We start from the raw sequence: 11,444 nt of genomic DNA, 5'->3' as shown, positions 1-11,444 counted from the left end.
GACAGCCCTTTGTTTCTCACAACCTGATTGTAAACCTCTGTGATAAGAATTATAATCACCCTCATCATGCTTGTGTCCATGCTAAGTCACTTCAGTCATGTCTGACTCTTTGCGACCCTGTGTACCACAGCCCGCCAGGCTCCTCTGCCCGTGGGATTCTCCTGGAAAGAGTACTGGAGTGGGTTGCCATACCCTCCTCCAGGGGATCTTCCCGACCCAGGGATCAAACCCAGGTCTCTTATGTCTCCAGTGTTGATGAGCAGGTTCTCTACCACTAGCACCACCTGGGAAGCCCACCCTCATCACATAGATGGGAAACTGAGGCACAAGGGGGTTAAATCAGGTTTGGAAGTGGCAGAAGCAGTGTTGAAACCAGGGCAGTTTGACTCCAGACTGTGTTCTTAACCTCTGTGCACTGCTGCCTCTCCAGAAGGAATGCTTTAAAAATTGATATATTCAAGGGGAAAAAAATGAGCTGATTCAAAAAACATGATACAAAGAAAATGAGGTTCACGTACTATTTGTAAATGGCAAAAATGGTGACGGTGAACTAAAATGAGCATCGCTGGTAGCTCCCCTGGGCCTGCAGGATGAGGAAGTGACTGGCCGGCTAAGCACTCCGCCTCAGACACAATGCACTGCACCTGGAGGATCCCTGGAGCTGCAGATAAAACTTCTTGCAGGTTAACTGTGCTGTAGAGACCTCCTGTAGAGACGATGTATTGTAATAATGTATTGTAATAATATGTACATGAATGCACAGGTACATGCACACGTACATGTGTGTGCACACTGCCATCTTCACTGCTGTCGACCAGGAACGGAGCCGCACAGCTTGGTCAGCACCATTCCTGCTTTTCTTTCTTAATGGAAGTGTAGTCGATTTACAATGTTGTGTTACAAAGGCAAAACAAAACAAACAAAAATATTAGTTGCCGGCATAGAGCAAAGTGATTCAGCTTTATGTGTGTGTGTGTATATTCCTTTGGAGATTCTTTGTCATTATAGGTTATTGTAAGATGTTGAATACAGTTCCCTGTGCGATATTGTAGGACTTTGTTGTCCTATATACAGTGGTGCGTATATGTTAACCCCAAACTCCCATTTCATCCCTCCCCACCCTTTTCCCATTTGGTCACCATAAATTTGTTTTCTTTGTCTGTGAGTCTGTTTCTGTTTTGTAAACAAGTTCATTTGAAACACTTTTTTTCTTTTAGATTCCACAAATAAGTAGAATATGATATTCGTCTTTCTCTGACTTACTTCACTTAGTATAATAATCTCTATTATTCACATTGCTGCAGATGGCAATGTTTCATTCTTTTTTATGGCTGAGTAATATCCCCTGGAGGAGAGAATGGCAACCTACTCCAGTACTCTTGCCTGGAGAATTCCATGGACAGAGGAGCCTGGTGGGCTACAGTCCATGGGTTCACAAAGAGTTGGACACGACTGAGCGACTAACACTTTCATTTTCACAATATTCCACTGTGTCTGTGTACCACATCTTTATTCATTCATCTTATTTCCTTTAACCTGTATTATCTCTTTAAATTTTCACAGCAGCCTCTGTGGAGGGTTTCATCTTCATCCCAGGATGAGGAAGCTGAGTCTGGGCTATTCTATAGAACATATCCAGGCCACCCTGCTGACAGGGGTGGACCTGGGCTGGGAGACCAGGCCAGGCTGCTCCTAAAACCCAGCAAGGTCTCAGCCATGACATTACACTCTCGGTTACTTATTCCTTAAAGGTGAACTCAGTCTTCCTACATTCTCTTTCAGAAAAAAAATGTTGGGTCTGACCATAACTCTTAACCATAAGTCTCAGACTCTGGCATTTAAATAATAAATAACTTAAATCTTAGAGATTGATTACATTTGTCAGCTCTTTATTTCATCAGGTAAACACATTACTTCCCTAAGTAGTTGCAAAGTTCAACAATGCTTCTTTAACATTGTCAATACAGAAATGAAAGGAGATCACAACAAAGAAACATAGGGAGGACATAAGCTTGGAATAATCTGTGTGCGTGTCCGTGCATGTGCACAAACGTGTACAGCATGTTTTTAAGACAGATGGAAGCTGCTTCATGGAGCCAAGTTGGTAGTACTGGGGAACCACTGTCTTAAGAATTCCTGCCTAGTGTTTCTGCTGTCATCTGTTGGCTGGTAATTAGATAATTTTTTAAATGGAAATATTTATAATGTGTTAGTATCAGGTACACAGCAAAGTAATTTGTTATACATATGTGTATATGTGTGTGTGTGTGTATCTTTTCTTTTTCAGATCCTTTCCTATGATAGGTTATTATAAGATATTGAATATAGTTGTACTATACAGTAGGACCTTGTTTTTTTTTTTAATCTATTTTATATAAGTAGTGTGTATATATTGATCCCAAACTACCAATTTATCCCTTCCCACTCCTTTCCCTTTGGTAACTGTAAATTTGTTTTCTCTTTTATTTATTCATTTTGGCTGCACTGAGTCTTCATTGCTGCACATGGGCTTTCTCTGGCTGCAGAGAGTGGAGGCGACTCTCTAGTTGTGGTGTGCAGGCTTCTCATTGCGGTGACTTCTCTTGTTGTGGAGCACAGACTCTAGGTGCACGGGCTTCAGGAGTTGAAGCATGCAGGCTCAGTAGTTGAAGCATGCAGGCTCGGTGGTTGAAGCATGCAGGCTCAGTAGTTGAAGCATGCAGGCTCGGTAGTTGAAGCAGAAGCATGCGGGCTCGGTGGTTGAAGTATGCGGGCTCGGTGGTTGAAGTATGCGGGCTCAGTGGTTGAAGCATGCGGGCTCGGTAGTTGAAGCATGCAGGCTCGGTAGTTGAAGCATGCAGGCTCAGTAGTTCTAGCTTGTGGGCTCTAGGGCATGTGGGCTCGGTAGTTGTGGTGCGTGGGCTCACCACCAGGCTCTAGAGCATGGGCCTAGTTGCTTTCCAGCATGTGGAAGCTTCCTGGACCAGGGATGGAACTCGTGTCCCTGACACAGGCAGGTGGGTTCTTACCTACTGCACCACCAGGGGACTCCAATAAGTTTGTTTTCTGTGTCTGTGAGTGTTTCTGTCTTGTAAATAAGTTCATTTGTATCATCTTTTTAAATTCCACAAAAAATATCATGATATCATGATATTTGTCATTGTCTGACTTACTTCACTTAGTAGCTTAGTTGCGTTAGTCATGTCCAACTCTGTGTGACCCTATGGACTGTAGCTCACCAGGCTCCTCTGTCCATGGGATTCTCCAGGCAAGAATACTGGACTGGGTTGCTGTTTCCTTCTCCAGGAGATCTTCCTGACCCAGGGATGGGACTTGTGTCTCTTATATCTCCTGCGTTGGCAAGTACGTTCTTCACCACTAGCGCCACCTTGGAAGCCCATGATAATCTCTAGGTCCATCCATGGTACTGCAAATGATATTATTTCATTCTTTGTAATGGCTGAGTAATATTCCATTCTATACATGCACCACACTTTTTAAAACCCATTTGTTTGTCAATGAACAGTTAGGTGACTTCCACGTCCTGGCTATTATAAATGTGCTGCTATGAATATTGGTGTATACATATATTTTCAAGTTGGAGTTTTCATCTTTTCTGGATATATTGGCTGGTTACTTTTAAAATGACCTCCTTCAAGTGATGCTAAGAAGGTATCTCCCAGTTATCCTGAAATTAGTTGCTCTGATTATGGATTGTACTGGCTGTTAGTTCCGTAGATTTTTAAAAGGCTCCTTCACAATCATTACCATCTCCAGTGAACATGATAAATCCTAGGAAGTGGTGAGCTATGAGAGGGGAAGAGCAGTGTCTGTTTTTTCACTGCTCCATCCTAGAACTTAGCACAGTGCTTGGCATAGAGTGGGTGCCCAGTAACCATGAGTTAAGTAACTGAATGAATGAATGAATGGTGGATGAAAGAGATAATTGCATTTAAAATTTCTTATTCTTTGTGTCCAGAGCTGATAAACTCTTAATATAAACATATTTGCAAATTATGAAACAATAATGGGAAAGTATACTATTAACCCACTACTGAGCTTAAGAAAAAAGCTTGTGAGTACCTTTCCTATCCCATCCTTCCTGCTTCCGTCTAAATAAAAACCACCCTGAATTTTGGGTTTCTCATTTTGTTGCTTTTTAAAAGAGTAGTTAAAAAATCCCATATGTGTATTCCATCCTAAATCTTATGTTTACCACCTTTGCTTCCTTAAGCTTGTTCTAAAAATCACATATGTATGTAATCCTAATCAGAGTGTTGTTTAGTTTTTGCTTGGTTTCTGAGGTTTATAAAAAATGCTATCATATAGCTTATGGTTTTTTACTATTTTTTTTCACTCCATATTATGTTTCTAAGCTTCACTGAAGCAATAGGTAGTTTATTTTCAGTGCTGAATAATAAACAGGCCATCATCTGAATAGCACAATGTATTCATGAATTTACCTGTCAATGGAATTTGGGTTATTTCTAGTTTGGGGCAATTGTGAACAGTATGGCTATGAACATTCTTTAAAAAATTGTTTTGGTTGTTAAAATAACAGTATATACATATATACATGTATATATAGCATAAGAAATGAAAAGTTCATGTATTAAAAACTGAACACCTTTAAATACACCCGTGGCAAGACGACTTACTCTGACCTCAAAGCCCGCAATAGGCACCATGCCCTCCTTCAGCTGGACTTTGTGTTAATCACCTCTGTACTTTTCTTTGCTGCACTCTCACCATTCCTAAGCACTACAGTTTAGCTTTGCCTGTTTATCTCTTCTTTCCTAGAACGTCTTTTCCAGATCTCCTTCCATCTGTAAGCCCCCATTCCATTTCCTCTCCCTCCTCTTGCCATTTTGAACTATTAGGCTTTTGTTTTCATTGGTGCATTTCTCTGGCATGCTTTTATTATCTATAGGGATGTTATTCTGCTCCTCATTTTTCTTTGAATAACTGTACAGGATTTGACTTCAATCGTTTTCTCTTACTTATGCATACGTGATATTAGGTTTCCCAAACTTATCGGAAGGAGGTATAGTTTAAGAGTTGTTCTGCTTTTACAGCTTTAGAGCATCCTCTTCTGTAGTCTTTGTTAAGTATTAAAGAACTCTGGCACCTCACTTCCTGCCATCTCCAGATTCCTTTTATCAGGCTCTTCTTCCCACTCCCTTTACTCCATTTCCCTGATCTGCTCCCTGTGGATTCTATTTCTGGCAGTTCCTCCTCAGTCGCAATTTTTAAAAATAATTTATTTTTGTGCTTTTGGCTGTGCAGGGTCTTCATTGCCGGGCAGGCTTTTCTCTGGTTGTGGCCAGTGGGGACCACTTTCTAGTTGTGGCGTTCTCGCTTCTCATTGCAGTGGCTTCTCTTGTTGCAGAGCTCAGACTCAATATTATCAATTTGCAAATATTATTGCCCATACTGTGGGTTGTTTTTTCACTTCTTGGTGATGTTGTTCGAAGTATAGAAGTTTTTAATTCCAATTCATCTATTTTGTCTTGTGTTTCTATGCTCTGTATGTCATATTAAAGAAACCATTGTCTAATCTGTGGTCATGAAGATTCATATCTATGTTTTATTCCAAGAGTTTTATCATTTTAGCTCTTATGTTTAGGTCTTTGATCCATTTGTGTTAATTTTTACATGTGGTGTGAGGGAGAGGTCTAATTTCTTTCTTTAGTGGGTGACTATCCAGTTGTCACACCATTTCTTGAAAAGATATTCTTCCACCATCAGTTGGCACCCTTGTTTAAAATCAATTGACCATAGGTATATGGGTTTATTTCTTGACTCCAAATTCTGTTTCATTGACCTATATGTTGATAGGTCTTATTTCCTGTAGCTTTGTAGTAAGTTTTGAAATTGGGAGTGTAAGTCATCCAACTTTTGTTCTTTTCAAAATTGTTTTGGTTGTTCTGTGTCTTCTGAAATTCTATATGAGTTTTAGGATCTGCTTATTAATTATTGAAAAAAAAAAAGCCCACAAAAGCCAGATGGAGATTGACTGAATCTGTAGATCAATTTGGGGAATACTGTCATCTTAACAACATTAAGTCTTTTAATCCATGAAGATAGAATGTCTTTTTGCTTACTTAGTGCTTATTTAATTTCTTTCAGTAATGTTTTATAGTTTTCTGTGTACTTAAGTGTACTCGCACCTTTTTGTTAAGTTTATTCTTAAGTAGGCTAATCTTTTTGGTGGTATTATTAATGGAATTATTTAATTTTTGTATTGTTTATTGCTAGGACATAGAGCACAACTGATTTTTACATATTGATCTTATATCCTATAACCTTGCTGGATTGGTTTATTAGTTCCAGTTTTTTAATGGATTCCTTAGGATTTCGTATATATAAGATAATGTCATCTCTAAACTGAGAGAGTTTCACTTCTTCCTTTCTAATCTGAATGCCTTCTAATTTCTTTTCCTGCCTAACTGCCCTCGGCAGAACTCCAGCACAGTGTTGGGAAGAGTGGATATACTTATTTTCTTCCTGATCTCAGGAGAAAATCAAGCAATCTTTGACCACTACATTAGCTATGGATTTTTCATAGATGCCCTCAATCAGGGTGAGGAAGTTCCCTTCTATTCTTAATCAGTTGTGTTTTTTAATTTTTAATAGGAGAATAATTGTTTACAATTGTGTTAGTTTCTGCCATACATCAGCATGAATCAGTCACAGGTATACATGTATCTCCTCCCTCTTGAACCTCCCTCCCACCTCCCACCCCATCCCACCCCTCTAGGTTGTCACAGAGCACTGACTTTGGGCTCCCTGCTTCATACAGCAAATTCCCACTGGCTGTCTATTTTATATATGGTAGTGTGTATATTTCAGCATGACTTTTTCAATTCATCCCTCCTTCACCTTTCCCCACTGTGTTCACAAACTGTTCTCTATGTCTGCATGTCTATCTTCAGTTCAGTTCAGTTGCTCAGTCCTGTCCAGCTCTTTGTGTCCCCATGGACTGCAGCACGCCAGGCCTCCCTGTCCATCACCAGCTCCTGAAGTTTGCTCAAACTCATGTCCATTGAATTGGTGATCCCATCCAACCACGTCATCTTCTGTCATTCCCTTCTCCTCCTGCCTTCAATCCTTCCCAGCATCAGGGTCTTTTCCAATGAGTCAGTTCTTCACATCAGGTGGCCAAATGATTGGAGTTTCAGCTTCACCATCAGTCCTTCCAATGAATATTCAGGAGTGATTTCCTTTAGGATGGACTGGTTGGATCTCCTTGCAGTCCAAGGGACTCTCAAGAGTCTTCTCCAACATCATAGTTCAAAAGCATTAGTTCTTTGGTGCTCACCTTTCTTTATAGACCAGCTCTCACATCTATACATGAGTAATGGAAAAACTGTAGCTTTGACTAGATGGACCTTTGTTTGCAAAGTAATATCTCTGCTTTTTAATATGCTGTCTAGGTTGGTCATACCTTTTCTTCCAAGGAGCAAACATCTTTAATTTCATGCCTGCAGTCACCATCTTGGCTGCAGCCCAAGAAAATAAAGTCTGTCACTGTTTCCATTGTTTTCTCATCTATTTGCCATGAAGTGATGGGACCAGGTGCCATCATCTTAGTTTTCTGAATGGTGAGTTTTAAGCCATTTTTTTTTCACTCTCCTCTTTCACTTTCATCAAGAGGGTCTTTAGTTCCTCTTTGCTTTCTGCCATTAGGATGGTATCATCTGCAAATCTAAGGTTGTTGATATTTCTCCTGGCTATCTTGATTCCAGCTTGTGAGTCATCCAGCCCAGTATTTCTCACGATGTACTCTGTATGTAAGTTAAATAAGCAGAGTGACAATATACAGCCTTGACGTACTTGTTTTCCCAATTTGGAACCAGTCTGTTGTTCCATGTCCAGTTCTAACTGTTGCTTCTTGACCTGCATACGTGTTTCTTAGAAGACAGGTAAGGTGGTCTGGTATTCCCATCTCTGTAAGAATTTTCCACAGTTTATTGTGATCCACACAGTCAGAGGCTTTACTGTAGTCAATAAAGCAGAGGTAGATGTTTTTCTGGAATTCCTTTGGTTTTTCTTTGATCCAACAGATGATGGCAATTTGATTTTTGGTTCCTCTGCATAATATGTTACACATAACTATAATATGTGATACACACATATTGGATTAGGGTCTACCCTAATAACCTCAGTTTAATTAATTACCTCAGTAAAGATACACTCTCCTGGTAAGGTTATATTTTCAGGTCCTGGGGGTTAGAAATTCAACATGTGAATTTCGGGGGGTACTCAGTTCAACCCATAATAGTAAGTGTACACATATTTTTTTTCAATATCTGGAAAGAGTTTGTGAAGGATTATTGTTAATTTTCTTTAAACATTAGGTAGTATCCATTTAGTGAAGCCTGCTTGTTATGGCCTTTTTTTGGGTAGGAAGTAATCAAAACAATTTTGATTATTAATTCATTGTTTTTACTTTATAGATTATTAATAAATTTATAGATCTCTTCAGATTTTGTTTCTTCTTGATTTGGTGTCAATAGCTTGTGACTTTCTAGGAATTTGCCCTAGAAGACTATCTAATTTGTTGGCATATAGTTGCTCAGAGTATTCCCTTATAGTCTGTTTCATTTCTGTAAGGTTGGTAGTAATGTCCCCACTTCATTTGTGATTTTACTGATTTAAGGCTTCTGTTTTTCTTGATCAGTCTTGTCGATTTTGTTAATTTTTTAAAAGAGCCAATTTTTTGGTTTTGTTGATTCTACTGTTTTTCTATTCTCTAGTTCATTTATTTTCACATCAGTCTTTATAATTTAATTTCTTCTGCTTTTTTATTGGGATTTTTGTTTGCTCTTGCTTTTCTAGTTTATTCAGATTATTGATCTGAGGTCTTTAGTCTTTTTAAATATAAGTATTTACTGCTATAACTATCCTCCAACCATTGCTTTAGTTATATCCTAAGCTTGGAAGAAGGAAATGGCAACCCACTCCAGTATTCTCTCCTGGAGAATCCCATGGACAAGGAGCCTGGCAGGCTACAGTCCATGGGATTGCAAAAGTCAGACATGACTTAACGACTAAACCACCATAAGCTTTGGTATGTTTCTGTTTTCATTCCTCTCAAAATATTTTCTAATTTTCTTTGTTATTTCTTCTTTGATCCATTGCTATGTTGTTTAATTTCCAGATATTTTGAATTCATAAAATATATTTTTGTTATTGATTTCTAATTTCTTTCCATTGTGAAGAACATACTTTGTGTGATTTTAGTCTTTTAAAATTTATTGGAACTGGTACATTTTATTGGAACTAATGTATAGTCTGTCCTGGGGAATATTCCATGTGTGGTTGAGAAGAAGGTATACACTGCTGTTTTTGGAGTGTTCTATAGATATGTGTAAGTCTGATTGGTTTATAGTGTTCAAATCTTGGATTTTCTTATTGTCTTTTGTCAGGTTTTCTACCCATCCCTGAAAATGGGCTACTGAAGGCTGCTGCTGCTGCTAGGTTGCTTCAGCATGTCCGACTCTGTGCGACCCCATAGACGGCAGCCCACCAAGGCTCCCCCGTTCCTGGGATTCTCCAGGCAAGAACACGAGTGGGTTGCCATTTCCTTCTCCAATGCATGAAAGTGAAAAGTGAAAGTGAAGTTGCTCAGTCGTGTCTGACCCTTAGCGACCCATGGACTGCAGCCCACCAGGCTCCTCTGCTGTTATTTTTGAATTGTCTAGTTCTCTCTTCAGTTTTGACAGTTTTACTTCTTGTATTGGGGGGTTGTTAGAACACTTATCTTTATAACTGCTTAATATTCCTGATATATTGACTTTTTTCTTATTTTAAGATTCTGACTCCATTCAATTATTTTGTCTTAAGTCTATTTGTCTTTTTTCATACAGTCATGACAGTTCTCTTTCGGTTGTTGTTTGCATAGAGTATCTTTTTCTATCCTTTTACTTTCAACCTATTTGTGACCTTGAATCTGAAGTGTTTCTCTTGTAGCCAATAGATAGTTGACTCATTAAAACAATCCATTTTGTCTTTTAAATGGAGGGTTTGATCTTTTTACATATAATCTAATTATTTATAAGGTAGGGCTTATGTCTCCCATCTTGCCATTTGTTTTCTATATATCTTCTCTTTTGTGCCTCAGTTTCCCCATTATTTATTTTTTTGTGTTAAATAGGCATTTTGTAGTGTACCATTTTAATTCCCTTGTCATTTCGTTTACTATATATTATTTTCTTACTGGTTGTGTTTGAAATTGTAGTTAATATATTAATTTATAACAATTTAAGTTTGGGTTAATACCAACTTAATTTCAGTATTATACAAAACGTTGCCCCTATATATATATTCAATTCCATCCTCTCTCCTTTGTGTTGTTTATTGGTATACAAATTACACCATTATACACTGTGTGCCCGTCAACTCAGGTTATAATTATTGTTTTCTGTGTTGTCTTTTAAATCAGATGGTAGAAAATTACAAATAAGAAATGCATTTATACGCTTACCTCTGTTGTTATCTTTATTGGTGTTCTTTACTTTTCATCTGAGTTTGAGTTACTGTCTAGTGTTCTTTTAATTCAGTCCAAAAAAAAAAATCCCCTTAGCATATCTTGTAGGGTTGGTTCACTAGTGATGAATTATATCAGTTTTTGTTTATCTGTGAATATCTTCATTTTTCTTTCATATTTGAACACATTTATAATGGGTATTTTGAGGTCCTTTCTGTGAAATTTGATATCTGGTTGTTTCCAGAGGCAGCTTTTGTTGTTCTTTTATTCCCAAGGTGTATGGGTTACATTTTCCTGTTGCTTGCATGCCTCATAATTTTTTGTTAGAAATTGGACATTTGAGATGATATATTGTAGGACTCTGGGTACTCATCTCCCTTCTTCCCCAGCCAAGATCTGTTATTTTTGTTTGCCTGTTTTTTAGTGACTGGATTATTTTAGCAATATTTATTTTCTCCATCCTATAAAGTGTGAAGTCTCTGGTGGTGTTCCTCAGGGAGTGAAACCAAGCAAGACCCTCTGGGGCTCCTGGGTATAGAAGCATTTCTGTGTCCCCATTCCTTGTTTGTAGGGAACAGACCCCAACCTCCATGACCTTCCCTGTGTCCCAAAGGGCAGATTCAAACAGTTGCTAATCAAGGAAGGGAGGAGATTCAGAGACAAAGAAAACACAACCAAGAAACAACAGTGCCGCCTTGGAGGAGGGTCCTGTTTCTACCTCCAGATGGCATAGCAATATCTTTAAGCTCTTTATAGAACTAAAGTGAAAAAGTGAAGTTGCTCAGTCCGACTCTTTGCATTGCAGGCAGACGCTTTACCATTTGAGCCACCAGGGAAGTCCTATAGAACTAAAACCCCCAGGAAATGCAAGGTGTCAGCAGTCCTTCATTCTAGAGAAGCCCTTCTGAAGTCAGATTAAAGGAACCAGAGAAGCTCATCAAGAGATTACCTGAGAGCAGATTAAAGGAGTGCA

Source organism: Ovis canadensis, chromosome 2 (genome assembly GCF_042477335.2).
Source record: "Ovis canadensis isolate MfBH-ARS-UI-01 breed Bighorn chromosome 2, ARS-UI_OviCan_v2, whole genome shotgun sequence".
Lineage (NCBI taxonomy): Eukaryota > Metazoa > Chordata > Mammalia > Artiodactyla > Bovidae > Ovis > Ovis canadensis.
This window is presented reverse-complemented; position numbering follows the sequence as displayed.